Below are 20,118 nucleotides of genomic sequence, written 5' to 3'. Positions count from 1 at the left end.
TGCTCAAAAGTGTAAATGCTTTATTGTCACCATTGATTTCTGGCTGGTCTCAGAAATTCCCAAGAGCTGCTTTTAGTGCACATTAGCTACAAGTCAGAATCTCACCAGGGCTGCACCCTCTCAGCCTGTGACTGTAAAAGGATGACTCACCTGTGTTCATGTACTCCAGAGAGCCTAAAGATGCCTTGCAGAGAGGGTGTTGCTCCCTAGACCAGCACGTAGGGCTCAGGAGATGTCACCTTATGCCTCCTGGATGGGCTTGTATTGTGTCTGCCGCAGAATCTCCAGAAGCTGGGAGGGGTCCTCATCTGGGAGAAGTCCACAGGGGCTGTTGGTGAATACAGCCAAGCCCAGCTCACCCCAACTCTGTGAGGGGAATGGAATGGAAACACAGGCTCCCATTGTGAAACTCACCTATGCATCCTGGCCCTGGCATTACCCAAGATCAACTTAGGAGATTCATGTGGGCTTGGCCTCAGTCATGAGAGTGTTTTTGGAAAGGGGCCTTTGTCTTATCATCTTGGCACATCTGAGTTTATCTAGTGAAGAATTCCGCAGTTACTTCTTTAGGGCCTGCTAAGGGCCAGGCTCTGAACAAGCCACAGGCCCCACCCTCAAGAGGTATATAGCCTAGAGGGCCACCCCATGCCTGCAGCTGAGGGGCTGAGCACACCGTGAAAGTGTCCGTGGCCGCACTCCTGTGACGTAGAGATACCTTTGCCAAATGTGACTGTGGACAGAGATGAGAGATCCGTAAGCAGCAGGCCTTATGTCCTTCCTGCTGCCTATTCTGACTCTGAGGGCCTGGTTCCCTCTCCCTGCCTCCATATCATTTTCCGCATCTTAGAACGTCCTTAGCCAGACTCTCTGCTCAACTTTCAATTTCATTTCACATCGGACGTAGTCTCCTGGGTCACTAGCAGCTCCAAGCTCTGCAGCCAAGGGACCACCTACCCACTTCCATGTCCCCAAACTAACTGATGACTCCCTCTCTCCAGCTTTCCTGAGCACCTGCTGTACGCTAGACATTGGACTAATTTTAAAAGCCAAACTCCTTAGCCTGACACTGGGGGCAGCTACTCCCTCCCTGCGTCCACCTCTCCTCTCGCCAGCTCCCCTTGTACCTTTGTTTCAGCTGCACTGAACCCCTGGCTGTTATCCACACAGGTGTCATCCACACTTGGGGCCCTTGAGGATGCTCTCCCTCTGACTAGGATGCTCTCTCTCTAGCCCACTTTTCTTTTTTTTCTTTTTTCTTTTTTTTTTTTTTCCTGAGATGAAGTCTCACTTTGTTGCCCAGGCTGGAGTGCAGTGGTGCAATCTTGGCTCATTGCAACCTCCGCCTCCCAGGTTCAAGCAATTCTCCTGCCTCAGCCTCCTGAGTAGCTGGGATTATAGGCACCCACCACCATGCCTGGCTAATTTTTGTATTTTTAGTAGAGACAGGGTTTCACCATGCTGACCAGGCTGGTCTCAAACTCCTGACTTGTGACCCACCCGCCTCGGCCTCTCAAAGTGCTGAGATTACAGACATGAGCCACTGTGCCTGGCCTCTAGCCCACTTTTCTATATGCCCTGCTCATTCTTTGAGGCGCAGGTGAGATGCCGCCAGTTCCATAGAGCCTCCCTGAGGGCCACCTGCACCCAGCTGTGGCCCTCACCCCTCAGGCTTGGAGGACAGATACTTCCCGTGAATGCGTGTCTCCCTCTGCAAGGCTATGACCTTATTAGTCAAGGACCAGGCCCTTGACTAGTTAAATATTGCCCAGCCTCTCCCCTCCCAGTCTCACAAATCCAGTCTAGGTAGGGCCTGGCACAGAAACCATTCCTCCAGCCAGTGTCCAGCTTCCTAATTACATCTTGTAGTTTTAAAGCTTGGTTATTGTTTTCAAATGATGGCATGAAGGGGAGGGAACTGAAGTCCCTAGCAGGAATAAAACCAAATCACTTAAATTTCCTGAAAAGAAACTTGCTTCTCTTATTGCCATTGTGGAGATAGACTAAAATGTTGGCAAAGTTTCTGTCGTTGAGGTTGACTTCTGGCTCCACCACTTACTGGCAAAATGACTTTGCGAAACATACATAAACCTTTTAAAGCTTCTGTTTCCTCATCTGTAAAATGGGGAGACACCCAGCATATGGGCTATAAAACGAGAACCCCCCCTTCCATGGCATATTTGAGATCTGGGACTCACATGTTGCTATGCAGCCAGAAAGGATGTATCTGAAAAAGCCTGCCTGCCAGTTCTGACCTGCAAGGGTTTATGTCCCCTCTCTTCCTCCTGTTTGAGAATCACTGGCCTTCAGGATCCACTTAAGGGTACTCAGTAAGTAGCTGAGAATGCAATGATGTCATGTACACATTACATAATACTAAGCACAGAGCAGCTCCATCAGAGCCCTCTCCCTTTCTCCGTGTCCTATACAAGCCATAACTTTCCTTGGTGCTGTAAAGCCAGAGCGGGCAGTATTTACAGAGCACAGAGAGGTTAACTGTAGAGTGCGCGGTAGCACCACCTCTGAAGCCAGAAGGAATTTGTCCTGGCATAGAAAGGAAGTGTGCTGTGCAGGAGGGAATCACTTTCTGCCTTGGATGAAGCTGCTGCTAGCCCCTTTCTCTTCACGCCCTTTGAGGTTACAGGCAGGTGCACACCCTTATCCACCCTTTACCCATGTGGGAAAACATGGCTTTGTGCTCTTATCCATGGTGCAGAAGACCAGTGCCAAAAGCCCAACGGCAAAGGTGCAGAAGCTGTGGCCAGATTGGAGCTGACCGTGTGTGGTTTTGTAAATTACAAGCTGAAAATAGCTTCCAACAATACGGGGTCAAGGATTTTTGAAGCACCATTATTAAAGCATCTCAAACTTCAGTTTGTAATGTGCCTGTCCCTACATGCCACCCTTTCCCCTGCCCCAGAAGAAAGTGTCACACCCCACTTTCTTTCTCCCTCCACTTTTTTCTTCCCTTCAGTGCCCCTTCTCCGTCGTGGCCACAGCAAGCTGATGAGGCACCTGGGCACTGTGGCAGGCTGTACCTGTATGATTGAAGGATCCCGTTGGCTGTCTGCAGCTAAGCCTGAGCTTGTGGACAGCCTCCTAGGACTCGAACGAGTCGCAGTGTAATCATCTCCTTTTAGACACTCGCTCCTGTGCTCACTTCTCAGTTTGAGATCCTGCCTTCTGCATCCGGGCCTTTCTGATGAAGGTTTTTACCCTTCGACGCCACTTCTAAAAATGGTCTAGAAACAAAGAATAAGTTATTTATTTCCTTGGACCTCTGCTTGTTTTTATTTATTTATTTTTCTTGTCCAAGCTGAAGTCTCCATGCCTTTTGACAGACATGCAGTAGCCTTCCTGGCAGTTCCCTGCATCCTGTGAGCTGCCCACTTCACCTCCTGTGCTTCTGGCCAGGGCTTATAGCAGTGCTGTCGTCCTGTGTGCTTGAACGGTGCTCAACTGTGTGCAAATTGGTTTTGCATTTATATTTTAAATTTGCTCCTCATACTAATTCAGTGACATAAGAATGCAGGTGGTTTTATCCTCGTTTTGTAGAAGACACTAAGTTTTGGGTAAGTTGCGTTCACCCAGGGCCGCTTGGTCAGGACTAGAACCCAGGTTCCGGGTCTCAGTCCCCTGCCTGTCCCCTATGCCCCTGAGGTCCTGGAGTGATGGTTCTTAGACCACATCCTCTATTTCCTGAATTAGGAAATAGCAGATCTTGAGATGTTTTGCAGTCTCATTCTCAGCCACCTTATAGCCTGGGTCACTGAGTCCCATTTTTTGGGGGCGGGGGGGATTTGCAGTATACACGTGTATGTTAAAGATAGTCTTCATTCAAAGCTGTAGGAGCACTGAGGTTCCTATGTTGGCGTTTGAGCCCTGTCCGAGTGGATCTCTCATCTCTGTCCACAGTCACATTTGGCAAAGGCTGTATTTCTGCTCTGACCTGTGCGGGTCTCTCCAGCAAAATGATGTTATCGCTTTTCCTCCCAGCACAGTGACATCCCTGGTGATGCTGTGATCAGTGTGTAATTAAAGGGAGCCGTGCATGGCTGCTCTCAGACTGTTGCTGAGGGCTTTTGATCATTGGGAAATCTCAGTGGTGTAGGTTTTAGTGGAAACTGTATCCAGCCAGGCCATTCATAGCTTCTACACCATAGAGGGAATGTTTGTCGTTATCAGAGGGTATGGGTTTCACTTTTTTATGTCTGCAGCCTGAGTCCGGTGAGCCTTTCTCTTACCCTATGGAAGCACTAGAATAATGCCTGCCTGCCTACCTGACTGCCTTCCTGCCATCCCCGTCTGTCCATCCGTCCATCCATTTATCCATCTAAGGTGAGAGCAAAGATTTACCGTAGAAAATCTCTTTCCCACAGTAAAAACCTCTTTTCTACAGTAGAAAGCTCTTCCAGTCTGAGTTTCCATGTCTGCCTCTTCAGTCACAGCAACCCCATCCTGCTATGTACTGCAAAAGCAGCTGACTTCTGCTGCAGTGTCATTCCCATGGGTCTCAGCCTCCTGGTGCTGAGGCCTGGGGACTGTGTTCTGAGCCAGCCTGGGTTCTCCAGGGAAGTGTGGAAGTGCCCAGTGTGTCATCTGCTCTGGAAAATGGAAGCCACTTGTACTACTGTCCTCCCTCCCATCTCTCAACACCCCTTTCTCTTCACTGAAATGCTGAACAAACATCCCTGCCCCCGCGGACTCACTGTTTTTGATGAGAGGATGGAAAGATAGACTCAGGTGCCTTGGGTCAAGTCCCTTCCTATCCACCTTGGTTTCCTCCTGTGTAAAATGAGAAAGGTGAATTGAACTGTCTTTCCTAACTCTAGCAGACCATTATAGATTCTGTTGATATCGTCGCAGAATTCTGGGAATGGGAGGGACACCGAGGGCATCTCGCCTCATGTTGGATTCCGCCTGCAGCATCCTGGATCTGTCAGTCTCAAGCTGATCACCTCCCACAGTGGGGACATGGCGACTTTCAGAGCAGCCCATTATCTGATGATTGGATGAGTTTGTTAGAATGTCTTTCTGTCTATTAAACCTAAAACAATCTACGCCCCTGTGGTTTCTACCCATTGCCCCTGCTAAACTCACTCTGATGCCAAACGAAAACATGTCCGCACACCTTTCCCCACAGAAGTCCTTCAGATACTCAGATTTACAGAAAAGCTCTTATTTACTGAGTCGTCTTTGGAAATAGCTGATAGCTCTTCGTGCGCGTGCGCGCGCGCGCGCACACACACACACACACACACACACACACACACACACACACCCCTCTTCACGCCATGATGCCAGCCAGTGGGAAATATGGATGGAAAGCCTTTCCTCTCTGCCAGACTTTCAGAGGCAGGGAACAGGCCTGTCTGGAGGAACTCTATGCAGACATACATTTCTTACCGGGGAAGCCAGCACCCCAGCTTGTAGCTTTCTCCGAGTCCCTTCCTGGCATCCTGAAGATTAATCTTGTCAGCTGCTGGGAACAGAAATGTGTGTGCTGATTCATTACAGTAGCATGGTGTACAGGTCTGCAGCCTAGGAGCAATGGGGTGTATGGTATGGGGATAGCCTCGTGCTTCTGGGCTATAAACCTGTACAGCACGGTTCTGTACTGAACACTGTAGGCAGCTATAACACAGGGGTAAATATTTGTATATCTAAAAATACCTAAATGTAGAAAAAGTACGGTACAAAGAGTAAAACATGAAAAATGGTGCCTCTGTATAGGGTTTCTACCATCAGTGGAGCTTGGAGGACTGGAAGGTGCCCCGGGTGAGTCAGCGGGTGAGTGTGAAGACCTGGGGCATTACTTTGCACTGCTGTAAGCTTTTTCTATTCAGGCACATGTAGGCTATGCTAAATTTATAGGAATAAATGTTCCTTCTTCATAATAAATTAACCTAAGCTTACCAAAGCTCTTTTCCTTAGAAACTTTTAAATTTTAAAAACCTTTTTGACTCTTGTAATAACACTTAGCTTAAAACACAAATATATTGTACAGCTGTACAAAAACTTCTTTCTTTTTCTTTCTTTCGTTCTTTCTGTCTGTCTATCTTTTATTTGGCAGGGGTCTCACTATATTGCCGAGGTTGGTCTCAAACTCCTGGGTTCAGGCGACCCTCCTGCCTCAGCCTCCCAGAGTGCTAGGATTACAGGCATGAAACACCACACTCAGCCAAAAGTAAATACTTTTTCTTTTTATCCTTATTCTGTAAGCTTTTTTCTATTTTTTAAGTTTCTAATTTTTTAAAACTTTTTTGTTAAGAACAAGCCAAACACACACATTAGCCTAGGCCTGCACAGGGTCAGGATCCTCAAGACGTCACTAGGCAGTGGGGATTTTTCAGCTCCATTATAATCTTCTGGGACCATCCTCTGTCTGTGTGTTCTGTCGTTGACTGAAACGTCGTCACGTGGTGCATGACTATATACAACGCTGCATGGCAACAAGTTGCCAAGAGTGTGCATCTGAGAGCCTTTGACACACCACATCGTCTGCCTCTGCTTGTCCAATATAGCAGAGGTGATTCAAATATAAAATGTTTATCATGCTGGAAGCTGAAAATCTAGTTTTCTTGGTGCAGACACGTTCATTTTTAGAGTTCAGTAGATGCTGTCACTTGTGGGACACATTTCTCCTGAAGGTCTTTGATCACAGTTGCCTATAGAACTTCCAGAAACTCTTGGATACCTATTGAATTCTCCAGTTTTTTCCTTCTTACTTGAGAAGAAAGTTCCCACCCTTCTTCCCCCACTCCCACTCCCCACCCCCAGGGCTGGCTTAGTTATCCACCTGCTGATGTCAGCTGCTGGGACTCCAGGGCCATTCAGGAAAAATTAATTTTCCTTTCTTTATCAGAGCGTTGGGCCTTGCAGCCATCTGTCTGCTCAGCAGGCGGGGCACCTGGGGCTTCAGCCGTCTTTCTCTTCACATTTCATGCCCCTTAATCTGCCTGATTCCTTCTCTCGCCCGCCACCCTCCTTCTGTCAGGTCCCTGAGACCACGCTGGTGCTTACACCTGCCCGCCACCTCCACCCTAAGCAGGGCTTTTTATTTACGATGTTGTAAGCTTTTGCTTCACTAGAACTCAGCAGGACGATTCAGTTTACGGAATGTAGTTACTTCTGCCCTTGTTAACCAGAAAATTAGTCCATCAGAATATATGGTTTTGGTAGAAAGAGAATTGTGCATGGAAGTAAGCAAATAATTAAAATCTGGCTTCACTTTCTTCATTGGTAAAATGAGAATCATATTGTGCATCTCAGCATTAATCTTTGTAAACCTTGAAGTACTCCATGTATTTATGAAAGATGATTATTACTAGTCTTTAAGAATCCTGCTTCACTAAGGTCTCCTGGCTGGCAGGTGTCAGTTGCAAATCTCCAAGCAAGCCAAGAGTAAAACTGTGGCGTTCCTCCTTGGCTCTTCAGCTCTGATTAGGTGTATCCATCTCCCCAGTGAAGGCCGATGTCATTAATTCCTCCAAAAACTTTGCCTACCTCTCAAACTGCAATTTAAATGCAGTTTAAATTAAGGTGAACAGAGACATAGTTTGTAATAATAACAACTCCTACTTAATGAATGTGTGTCATGTGCCAAGCACTGTTCTAAGTACTTATTTTCTTTCTTTTTTTTTTTTTTTTTTTTTTTTTTGAGACAGAGTCTCAGTCTGTTGCCCAGGCTGGAATGCAGTGGTGCGATCTTGGCTCACTGCAGCCTTGACCTCCCAGGCTCAAGTGATCCTCCTGCCTCAGCCTCCCGAATAGTCGGGACTGCAGGTGCACTGCCATGCCTGGCTAATTGTTTTATTTGTAAAGATGGGGTTTTGCCATGTTGCCCAGGCTGGAGCATTGGAATGTTTAATTATCCCAACTCCATGAAAGCCAGTGCTACTTCTATCCCCATTTTAGAAGTGAGGAAGCTGAGGCACAGAAAGGCAAAAGCTCATGGCCAGCATGTCACAGCTGTAAATGTGGAGATGGGCTTCAGGCCTTGGCGGTGTGGCACTGGAGTCCCTGCTCTTGATCACATGCTACCCTTGTCCTCTGGGTATTGCAGGCTGGCACTGAGGGACCCCACTGGGTTCCTTAGTTCCTTAGGAGTGAGGTCCCGCCTGGCTCCCCCAAGTCTCACTGGCTGGCTTCTAGCATCTTCCTCTTGGGCCTGCTAGATGCTGATCACCTGCCTGGACTTCCGTCTTCATTGCCAAACCTCTTCACTGAGGCCCTCAGGGATAGACAGCAAAGATAGTGTCCTCATTTTATAGAATTCGCCCAAGGTCACAAAACTAGGAAATGGAAGATCCAAGCCTCAAGTATAATCCAGTGTTCTTTTCACTGTGTGGTAATATTATATATTTTGTGATAACTATGAAATTAGCTTGGATATGGTGGGGTCACTGGTAAACATTTACCATAGAGGTTTGTCACCTCCTGCCTGCCTCATCACCCTGGCCCTGCCCCTGCTTGTGCTCTGAGAGTGGCCTTCTCAGAAGGAGGGTCTCAGTTCTCAGTTTGAACTGTCGCTTGCATTGTTGACTTGGGACCACAGTGGAGGGAAGAGAGTGGGAAAAGTGTCCTACAGCTGGAATGGAGCTTTCTGGAGATGCACTTTCTTGCTGTAGCAGATTCCAAGCCATTCTTTGTGACTGCTGATTTGTGGTGCGTTTTGCTGCAGTTGCAGAAATAGCCGTGCTATAGTTAGCCAAAGGCTATATGTCAGGCTTGCTCTACAACAGCTAGTGCAAAGCCAAGGCCTGCCCTTGCTTGTAAGGTGCTGATGAATGTGGAGCTAGGACTGAAAAATCTAGCCGCCTTTCAGGCAAGTCAGATCACCCGTCCCTTTCATGAACAAAGAAGACTGTGTGTGTTTGGAAATGAATGGGGAGAGGGAAAGAGGGTGGTTCGGGTTCTGAGTCTAGGGTGTTTGAGCCATGTGGGGGTCAGATAGTGGGTAATGAGGATGCCTGTGACAAAGCGAGGCTGCTTCCTCAGCAGCTTGGGAAGGAACTGGCCGATGGAACAGGCCAGCACAAGGGAGAACACTGTTTGTGTCCCATTTTTGAGAATAGGCTGTAGGGGGCACATGGGATACATCGAAGGAGGGACCTGAATGGTCCTGCCTGCAGAATTTGCAGGTCTTGGCAATGGTGTTGTGTTTGCAGGTCCCGGGCTAAGCAGACCCTTGGGGATCCTGTCACCACTGAGTCCCGCTCTGCCTTGTTTTTCGGAGCATATGGGACAAAGCCACAGTTGGTGCAGCACGAAGGCCTCTTCCAATCTGGCCTCAAGCTGATCTTTCAGCCTCACCACCCTCCTCTCCCTTCTCCCCACACCCTGAAATTGTATGCATGTTTTGTTGTGTATGGCCATGGGTACATTTATTCAGATTCTTGAAGGTGCTGACTTGAGCCCAGCCCCTCCGGATTGCCTGTGGCCTCTGTTCTCCTCCTCTGGCCTCCAGGGCTTTGCTCAGGCTGATTTCTTAGCATAGCATGTCCTTCCCCAACTCTGGCTGTGGAAACTTACTTCCTTTGTAAGCTGAGCTCTAGCATAGCTACTTCCATGAACCCTTTCCCTGATCTACACTTGACCCTTAAGTTGGAATCACCTCTCCTCTTTCCTCCGTTTCTGAAGCATTCTGCTAATGACTTGGTTAAAGCATTTATTTAATCTTACCTGGTGTCTCCACAGCTAAAGGTTATAAAGTTCTTGAGGACCAGCAAGGTCCACCCCATCTTCACTCACCTCTGCCTTTCCCCCTAAGCCCAGCCCTGCCTAGCGGTTTCTAGAAGATAGCAGGCTGCATTCAGATAGTCCCGGTCTACTGTGTGTGATCATTGTCACTTCAAAGTCAGCTCCAGAGTCATCTCGAAAGGTGCTAATGGGCAACTCCTACCTGTTGGTGGGCATGCTGGGGCTGTACCTGAGAGTCCTCAGAGAGGGACCACAGATCGACCAGGAAATCCTGGCAGCTGAGTACCTTGCACTGAGTATTTACTGAGACTGGCAAAATGGCAGGAGAGACATTCAAATGGCTAAAAAGCACACAAAAAGATGCTCAGCATGGTTAGTCATCAGGCAGAGTGTAAAGCAAAGCTACAATGAGATACCAGTTCATATCCACTGGACAGCTATAATAAAAAAAAAGGCAGGACAATAACAGGTGCTGGTGAGGAGCTGGAGACGGTGGAACCCTCACTCACTGGTGGTGGGAATATGAAGTGGTACAGCTGCTCTGAAGGACAGTCTGGCTGTTCACAAACTTAGTTACCATGACCAGCCATTCCACTCCTAGATAGGTGTATAGACACCCAAGAGAACTGAAAACATATGCCCGCACACTAACATGCAAATGAACGTTCATATCAGCGTTATTCATAATAGCCAAAAGGTGGAAATAACCAAATGTCTATCAACTGATGAATGGAAAAGCAAAATGTGATGAAGTGTTATTTGGCCATAGAGGGAATGGAGAATTGATACATGCCGCAGCACGATGCACCTTGGAAGCATTAAGATGAGTGGAAGAAGCCCGTCACAGAAGACCGCGCTATATGCGTCCATTGAGATGAAATATCCAGAAGACGAGGCAAAAATGGTTGCTTGGGGCTGGGGCAGGTGGTCCAGGAGTTTTGGGGGAGCGATAGCTAAAGGGTACGAGATTTCTTTTTGAGGTGATGAAAATATTCTAAAATTGTGTCATAGTTGCACAACTCTGTGAGCATACTAAAATCCACTGAATTGTACATGTTAAATGGGTGAATTGTACAGTATTTAAATTATATGTCAAGAAAGCTGTTACCAAAAAAAAAGAGAGAGAGAGAGAGAGAGAGGGCAGGAGGATGTATATGGCTGCTGTATAAGTGCAGACTTCAGTGTTCACGCTAAACTCTGCTGTCCCTCTCTATGTTAGCCATGACCTTCCCCACACACAATGTTTTTTCCAGGATAGAACAAGCATTAAGTACTGACATATCTGTATAAAGTCATTTTTTAAAAGATGAAAATTTTCATTTCATTTTAATGATTTAGTTGCCTTTTTACTTTCCAAGAGAATGAAAATGACTCATCTCGCATTTGGATTTTTTTCTTGGCCACTGGACAAGATGGTTCTACTAATCTTCCAGTGTTGGCACATGCTTTCATTTATTCAATCAGCCAGTCATTCTTGCATGGCAAATATTTATTGCGTACCAGTGTTTTAAGATTTGAAGAGACAGAAATAAAAGTCTCCACCTTCAAGGAGCTTATACAAGGGGGGACACATTCAAGTAAGCAAGTAACAGATAAGTATTGTGATGACGGGCTCTAAACACATAGGAGAGGCCCATTAGAGGTAATCAGGGAAGGCATCAGGAAGAGGTGACATATTGGAAGGAAAGTAGGAGTTGGTCAGGAGGAAAGGACATTTTAGGTCCAGGGAGCTACAGGAGCAGTGGCTCAGGGTAGTTTAAGGAGCTATGAGAGTTTAGTCCAGGACCCCAGGGTGTGCAGGTAAGAGTGCTGGTCCAAGGAGTTAGACACAGAGGGCCTCATAAACCATGCAAAGGCATTTGTGCTTTATCCTGGTGAGGATGGGGAGGTCTGGTTTCATTTTCATTTTAGGACGTTGACATTGGTTGCATGATGGAAATTAGATTGGAGGGGAGTGAAAACATGAACCCCTGGGGCTGAGATGAGATTTAAGGAGGGCAGCTGGAAAGGAGGATGAATGCGCTATGGGTTAAGGATGCACCGGGGGTTCTGGCTTGGGCGCCCTGGTGGGTGATGATGTGGTGTGTCAGGTAGGAAGGGATGTGCAGGCGTCTGTCAGTCATTTGCCTCCCTGGGGGGCTGTACTGAGGCTGAGCTATCAACGCTTCCCTGAGCAGACTAGGACTGCATGCTAGAAAGGGACGGAAGTGTTCTGAATCTGCCTCCTGCCAGTGGTGTGGCCATGTGCAGTCAGCTTCCCTGGCCCTGTTGCAGGTTACAGGTCCTCATGGGCCCTGGGCTCCTGGCATGCCAGGCTCTTTCACTTGCCTGGACCTTGAGTTTCCCAACTATCTGTATGAGGAGACGGATTTATGGATGTTTAATCTCCCTTCTAGCTCTGATACTATGTCAGCCTATGTGACGTACACATTTGCACAATTACCTCTTTCAATGATTTATATAATCATTTCAGAGACCCTTCAAAATTCATTCTGATCAATCAAATATCTTACTTTTTATTAATACTTCCTCTTTCTACATGGCGTTTTGCTCTTTAAAAAAATTATACACACAGACACGTGCACACACACACACACACACACATATATTTTGTCTCATTCTGTCACCCAAGGTGGAGAGCAGTGGCATGATCATGGCTCATTCTAGCCTCAACCTCCTGGGCTCAAGTGATCCTCCTGCCTCAGCCTCCCAAGTAGCTGGGTCTACAGGCACGTGTCACCATGCCCAGAAAATTGTTTTGATCTTTTGTAGAGATAGGGTCTCAGTATGTTGTCCATGCTGGTCTTGAACTCCTGGGCTCAAATAATCCTCCTGTCTCGGCCTCCTAAAATGCTGAGATTACAGGCATGAGCCCCCACACCTGACTATTTTAAAAATTTTAGCATTGTCTATATTTTCTTTATTACATGCCGCCTCAAAATCTTTGCAAGTAGATGGGGCCTGAGGAATAACTAAATCAATAAAAATATGTGAATTAAAATTTTGATTCCAGCACCTTTTTAGCAAGCCCATGACATCCCTGGAGGAACTGACGAAGATACCCAGGAGTAACACACAACCAAATCTAGGAATGATGCTTGAGAGTCAGATCCATTGTGTGAGATAATCCCCAAACTTAGATTCCAGTTTTGCTGTGTCCCCCTTCCTAAGGCCTCTCTTTTAAGCACTGATCTCTGAACACTCAGGTTTACTGGGGAGCTGTGTTGGAGAAGGCTTTTCGCAAAGTGAAGACTCTTCTAGAACGCAGATGCCCAACCCAGGTCCCTCAGGTTCTTCCCACCTCTACCCCTGAAGACTTCTTTCAATTTCTTAGCCTGGCTCTGAAAATCCACAGAGGGAACATTTTGTAAAATGGAGGTTGCTGCAGTCGAGTTACAGAATGGCACATGGGAAGATGAAAAGAGCATTTCCTTCTGCTTCCCTGTGAGAGCCTTTCGGTCCCTCTGTTTTATAACACCATAATTGCATCGCAACCAGGCAAGAAAATCAAATCACCTCCTACCAGATTTGTAGTGTTTTTCCACCAGGCAGCCAGGTCAGAGCAGAGGGCCCCTGGGAGGCCGTGCATTTGCTCCCTCCGGCCACCTGGCAGATGGGGTGGCGATGCTGTCGAACAGTCTGTCTTCTCCAGGGAGGGGAGTGTTGGGATCAAATTGAAAGGAGGAGGAGGAGCCCTCCAGGGATGTCTATTTTTTGTATCTCCTTTTTCTCACGAATGGACATTCTGTCCCTGCATGCCTCCTTCCTGTGGAGAATGTTAAGCCTTTTTGCCTGGTTGGGTTTTTTGCCGATACTATCGCAGAATTGAGAACACCAAAGGTGGAAGGCCAAATCCATGGGCTCCTTTCTAGAGAGCAGGAACTGTGCCTTCATCACTTTTATGTCCCCAGTGCTTGGTACAATGCTCTGTTGTACGCAGTCCCAGCGAACATTTGGACTAATGTAAATGAGTGAATGAATGAATGATCACAGAATGACCAATCGCATTTACCAGTGGGAAGGTAACTTCTGACCTGCCAGAAGCCAGGACAGCGCCAAAGAGGGTCAGGTGCGGGAACGAATACCCCACCGCTTAGCTCTGTGGCTACTGTGGCTTCCGCAGGCCTGGGTCTGGCAGCCTTTCATTCACGGCCTTATCCTGCCTCACGTGGCACTGAGTGGGCCTCTCGACCTCACCTGTGTGTTAGGAGTAGCACTCAACTCACTAAAGAAAAAGAAAACTGCACCAGCTTGCCCAAGGCGGGTCTGCAGTAAACAGAAATTGAAAAATAACCTTATGGCGTGCATGTGATTTGGGCATAGGTCATCGCTGACATTTTTCATTTGCTGACTGTAAAGCAGAAATGCCTCCATTTGGTTTTGGGGGTACTCCCTGTGTCTTTCTCAGTTATCTCGGGGTGTCGTGAACCGGCGGAAGAGCTGCTGCTGCCCACACCTTCCCTGTTGAGGGCAGCGTTGTCTGGGCGGGGTTCTGGCTGCTGTGGGAGGTGAGCACCTGCTGGAGCGGCTGTGACTGCCTCGGACTGTCCTCATGCAGATCTCTGCCGACACCTGCTACCAGGTTGGCGCCAACAGGGCCTTTAGGTCTGATCCCATCTCCTGGCCACAGATTTTGATCATGAACATTTCAACTTATTTCAGGCAAGATTTCAGTTGAAAATCAATATGGTTTCTTTGCTTCATTGAGATAATTTGCATTGGGAAGTGTGGGGCCAGGGGATTGATTGAGCTTGCGTTCTGATGGAGGATGACCCCCCACCACAAGAGTTTTGAATCAGGTGGTGGGGAGGGCAGATGTCACAGCCCTTTGCTGCCCTTCCTGGGCTCTTCCCCATTGCCCACCCCCACCAGCCTTGTGAGCTCATATCCTGGCCTTTTGAGCTCCTTCCTGTGCCCCTCCTGTGGAGAGGCTAGGGCTGCCCTCCTGGTCTACAGCCCTACCTAAGGAGAGCCTGCCCTGGGCTGCTCTCCCAATTCCCCAGCCCCCCGATAGAAGGAAATGGGGATGAAAGGCCCAGGCCCCAGGCTTCCCCTACTTTTAGGACTGTTTGGTCAAAGGTGGAGGAGTAGAGGCCAAAAGCATCATGTCCAGGCCCCTAGCTGAATATCGGTTCAGCTCCCTGTTGGAGCCAGGCCCCCTCCCCTGCTCTTCGGGACACGTCTAGCCTCGGTGTCTCTGACATCACTGTCCCCCTTGTCATGTGGTCCCTTACACACCTCTTTTTTCTCATTCTCATTTTCTCTTTTTTACACATTCTCTTTTTTCTATCAGCTCCTTGAGGGCGGGGATCAAGCCTTTCATTTTTTTCTCTTTCCCTGTGAGTAACTGCTCAGTAAATGTGTCATAAATGAATAAATAATGGGTTAGCTTGAAAGAAGTTGAGATGCCATTTATTCATGCTGCTCTTTTCACTCTGTCCTTCAAATTACCCATGACAGCCTTGTGCACCCGGCAGCCTGATAGAAAATACAGATGTGTGTTGCATCCGTGAAAAATGGTTCCGGTGCCGGCTCAGACTCCAGCCTTTCTGGAGCCAGCCCCTTTCCGTACTCTGCTTGGCTCTAGTGGGAGTTGTGGTCCCTGGAACCTGGCTGACTGTGTCCCGGCCAGCAAGGGCAGCCTTGTGATACTGGAGGTTGATGTGGGGTCCACACTCCCACGGGGTTCAAAGCGTCTTGGGTTTTTGGAAGTAGACAGTAAGGCATGTGCTCATTAGTTTATCAGTCTGTCAGCAAATATTTCCTGAGCACTGCCTGCTTACCAGACACTGTGCCAGGTGCTGGGGCTGCGTTCGTGAGCAAAACAAACATGGTCCTTGCCCCCACGGAATTCACAGTCTAGAGGGGGAGGCCTAGAAACATTAGACAAATTACCAGGGGAAAACAAAGTTATTCCGTGCCAGGCCCAAAGTCTCAGAGCTCTCTCATGCTGCCATCGCAAACCATTTCCCTTCCACGTGAGTCCTAGGTCTTGGATTTATACCCATCGTTCTCCAAGAAGCATCTCAGTCCAGCCCTCAACCATCTGGTCAGTTCCTATAGAAAACCTTTTCATTTTCCTTAAAGCAGCTGGCAAGCACCTAGAACATTGCCGTTTAGTGTGAGGGACTCTACCTGAGATCTGGCTGACTGCATAACCACCCTGCCCCTCTGTCTCTTTGTCTGTAAAATGAGGGCTGTGGTCTAGACCCACACTTCTCAAGGTGAGTTCCATGGAACACCAATCGCAGAACGTGTCCTGGAAGAAAAGGATGTAATGATCAAGTAAGTCTGAGAAATACATACATTTTATTCCCCCTCTTCTAGATTCACGGAGCACAGTAAAGGCTCCTAGAAGTCCTGAAGTACACAGTCCTGTCTAGCTTTGTTGAGCGTTAGCTTTTTTAAGCTTTTTGACCCAGATCCCTTTGTTCACATGATACCTATTTTCCTGAGGCTTTAGGACCCTTGGAACTTGCTGCAAAGATCTTTGAAGGGCCTTCTGCTCTGCCTGCTGGCAGCCATTAGGGTTCTGGTGATGCCCTGGGCGGGGGACAGAAGTTGATATGGGGCAGTGGCCCAGACCCTGTAGCAGCTGGTGCCCCCCTTCCTCTGTGATTATCGTGCCTGCGTCTGAGGAGATGGCTGGCTGTGAATTTCCTGCAGTGGGCTCCGGAGACATTTAAGATGCTCACTGGTGGTGGCACTGCCTTGGAATCTGCAGTCATTCTTAATTGGTCTCAGAACCATCAGCTGGCGAAAGCATCTGTCAGGGGAAACTTGAGCAGCATTCAGAGTCCCATTAATAATTCAGCTGACGAGCTCCTTCAGACGCAGGCCTTGCAGCCCTCAGGACTCACTCGTCTTCTGCCTGCAGAGATATTCCAGGGAGGCCTTCTCTGTTATATCACCGACATTAGTAACTCAGGCAGTAGCACCTCCGTGTTCTTCCAGAATCCCCAAAACCTCATCAGTCAGGAGAGGGAAGATTGGTACAGGTGAAGCCCTCTCTAATTCTGTCAGCCGGCCAGGAGAGGGGGGCTTGCTGACGGGGAGGCTCTGAGGAGTGGATGCTGATGGCGGGGTTTAGGCAGTCCCTTATGCTGTGCTGGCGGGATTTGTCCACTATGATGGGTAGGTGGTGGGCCCCTCCACTCCTTCCACTGCCTGTAGCCATTCAGGAAAAAAAATGTAGGGTTTTTTTTTTTGGTAAATTAGAGGCTTGCACATTGAAGGTACCTAAAAATATTGGTTGAATGAGTTCTCACTGATTAGATCTGGTTGTCATTCCCATTTAGTAGAATGATAGAATGCCATCACTGAATGGGAACACGGAGATCATCTCCTCCAGCTCCTTCATTTCTCAGTGTAGGAAAGTGAGATCAGAGAACAGTGACTTTGTCAAGGTCACCCAGCTGGTTCGTTGCAGAACCAGGCCAGTGCCCAGGCTCCTGGCTTACAGCACCTGGTCCTTTCTAGCCGGCCACACCCTGCCTCTGAGCACAGAGCGCTCAGTGTCCTTCTTGGAGGGCTGCAAACAGCCCCAGGCACAGCGATGTGGAGATAGCAGATGCTCTTCCCACTCTGCTGATGAGCCACCAAGGGGAGCGTGTCGCCCCCGCTGTCACACTGATGGGGTGGTGAGGGGAGTGTGTTATGTGCCGTCAATAATGTGAAACCAAAAAAGCTGGAAACTTCCTTCTTTCTCTCAGCTTCCCCACTAATCTGTGGTGCTGGGGCTGACAGTCGCCTCCCACTTCCTGTGGAGTCGAAGGGCCTTGGGACTCATCCCTTCTCACCTGTTTGTGGGCTTTCCTAGGACCCAGCTTTGGGGTGCTCAGGCATGGGGTACTTTCCAGCTAGACTTCCCAGCTAGACACTGAGCTGCTGTACTGAGTACTACTGAGTACTGAGTACTACTACTACTGTACTACCAAGTAGTACTTCTCAGTACTACTGTACTACTACTGAGTACTACATTCCAGCTAGACACTGAGCTGGTGTTCCACCTTCACCTGGACGATGGGGGGATAGCAGAGCTTTACTTTTCCCATCTGCGTTTTTAACCTCAGCCCTTTTAGACTATTGAGGGGTGCAATGGACTGAATAATTGTATCCCCCCAAAAATCATGTGTTGAAATCCTAACCCCCAGTGTGATGGCCCCAGGAGGTGGGGCCTTTGGGGAGTGATTAGGTCATGAGGGTGGAGGCTTCATGAATGGGATGAGTGTCCTGATGAAAGAGACCCTGAAGAGCTCCATCACCCCTTCACCATATGAGGAGACTGGGAAAGGCAGCCATCTGTGAACTGGGCAGCCAGTCCTCACCAGACACAGAATCAGTGGGCACCTTGGTCTTGGACTTCCCAGCCCTAGAACTGTAAGAACTTGACTTCTGTTGTTTATGGGCACCCAGTCTGTGGTGCTTTGTTGTAATAGCTTGAGCTAAGACAAGAGGAATGGAGGATGACAGTGTAGGGCCCAGGGCTTTCTCTTGGAGGCCCGGTGCTAGACGATGCCTTTAGAGATGACTTGGTCAGCACCCAGGATTATAGATGGGGAGCCTGAGGCCTAGAGAGGGGTAGCCACTTGCCCAGGTCACAGGGCCAGTTGATGGTAGGGCTAGGATGCTGGGATAAAGCTGCCTGAGTCCCCCGACCTGGCGAGTTTCTCCTGTAGAGTCTCAGCACGAGGCCCTCAGCCTTTCTTGTTGGGTGCCATTCTCCAGAATAGGACCAGCATGTTTGCTAGCTCCAAACCCAAGTGGTTAGAAAGTACAGAGGAGGTTTGGGGATCAGGGAATGCTCGACGTGACTGAGGAAGGTTTTAGAGTGGGGTGTAGGGGCAGAAAAGATGAGAACATCATCTGGGGCCAGGCAGCAAAGAGGAGCCTTCAGAGGCTCTGAATTCAGCAGGGGAGCAAAATGTCTAGAGGCGCGCTGTCATGGGAGGTCATCCTGGAGGGCGTGGAGGCCAAAAGGAGGTAAAGGAGCAGAGATGCGGGTCGTGGGCGCCATTCTCCATCCATCCTGCCTGCAGCGACCCAAGGCTTTCTGCACAAGAGGGAACCCCGTCTCTCACAACCATCTTGTCCTTTGAATCGCACGCTGGGGCAGTCCTTGGCTGAATTTCTACCTGGAAGGCCTCAGGAGGTGTAGCCTGAGTAGAGGGCAGACCACATCCTCGGGTGAAAAGACAGACCTCTCAATGGCTGGGCGGCCAAGGCCTTCCTATAGCTCAGGGAGGCTTTGGTAGATCCAGCATTTCCAAGGGCTTGGCCAGTGTGCTCTGGTTCCCAGGTGTTTGGGCCCTGGGAGCGTGGGGGTGCTCACGGAGGAGGCAGCAGCAGGCTAGGTGTGGCCCACAGGCCACCCAGCTGTAATCTTAGCTCCAACACATGTCACACACCCTCACACTCTCCTGCCTGTGAGCCCCAGGGAGGTAGGGGAGCACCGTGAGCCTGATTTGCAGGTGAGAGTTTGGGGGAGTAAGCCCTAGGAACCCTGACTGTCTGGGAACAGGGTGGGTGCTGGCATGACATGCAGGAGCTGTGCCAGCCAGGCCGCACACCCTCTCCGTGCTCTTCCAGCTCCACAGGTGCCCTGAGCTTGCCTTGTCTTCCCCTCCGGGACCCCGCAGAGTCGGTGCTCGGTGACGGAACCACAGAGAAGGGAAATCCTGACTCCGAATCCTGAATGAGACGGGTTTCACTCTCGAAGTTACTAAGCACTTTTCATGGAGCCATCCGAGGAGAACACTGCAGGGATAATAGCAATGCTAACGATAGTTACGGGGAATACAGGTGTGTTTCTGTTGCTACAGCTGAACAGGAATAATAATGTTAGTTAATATTATTGGGGTGCACCCTGTGCCAGGCACTGTGCTCAATGCTTGCTTTATATGGAGTGTCACTGAATCCTCATGGCAATGCTGTAAGGTCAATAGGAATATTACTCCCATTTTCCAGATGAGAAAACTGAGGCACAGATGGTTTACACATGGTTCAAGGCCAGCCTCAGAGCCAGGATGTGGTGGAGCCAGGATTCCATGCCCAGCCTGAAGCTCTTTACCAGGCTTTCTTTCTCTGTGGCCATGGGGGCTGGGGTGGAGGGGCATCTGAGCAGCAGAGGGCAGTGGTAGGGTTGGGAGGGGCACCCCCAGGAGGGTGGGGCAGCTACTGTGTCAGTGTGGGTGGGGGTGAGGCCTTTGCTGGACACCCAGGCTCTGCCCTCCTTTGAGTAGATCATCTTGTCCATGGAGCCTGGATAGAGGCCTTAGGCTGAAGACAGAGTAGAAATCTAAGCTTTTTGTTTTCAGAGAGAAAAGAGAGAGCATGTGAGTTTTGAGTGGAATCTGATCCTAGAGACAGGCAGCCGGTACCCCCGTCATGAGCAGGAATCCTGCGGGCCCAGTGGGAACT

At 48.9% G+C, this 20,118-nt stretch overlaps 1 protein-coding gene and 1 long non-coding RNA gene across 4 annotated transcripts in view; both read left to right on the top strand.

Moving 5' to 3' along the window:
* Positions 1–20,118, top strand: part of XXYLT1 (xyloside xylosyltransferase 1) — a 196,759-nt gene that overhangs the window by 129,138 nt on the left and 47,503 nt on the right. The gene's annotated exons all lie outside the window — the stretch shown is intronic.
* Positions 1–20,118, top strand: part of LOC134733252 (uncharacterized) — a 47,827-nt gene that overhangs the window by 419 nt on the left and 27,290 nt on the right. Inside the window, exon 2 of the long non-coding RNA XR_010116758.1 lies at positions 4,215–4,335. This is a non-coding gene — a long non-coding RNA (uncharacterized lncRNA). The remainder of the gene's footprint in view (positions 1–4,214; positions 4,336–20,118) is intronic.

This window comes from Symphalangus syndactylus, chromosome 17 (genome assembly GCF_028878055.3).
Source record: "Symphalangus syndactylus isolate Jambi chromosome 17, NHGRI_mSymSyn1-v2.1_pri, whole genome shotgun sequence".
In the NCBI taxonomy this organism is placed as follows: Eukaryota; Metazoa; Chordata; class Mammalia; order Primates; family Hylobatidae; genus Symphalangus; species Symphalangus syndactylus.
This window is presented reverse-complemented; position numbering and strand designations above follow the sequence as displayed.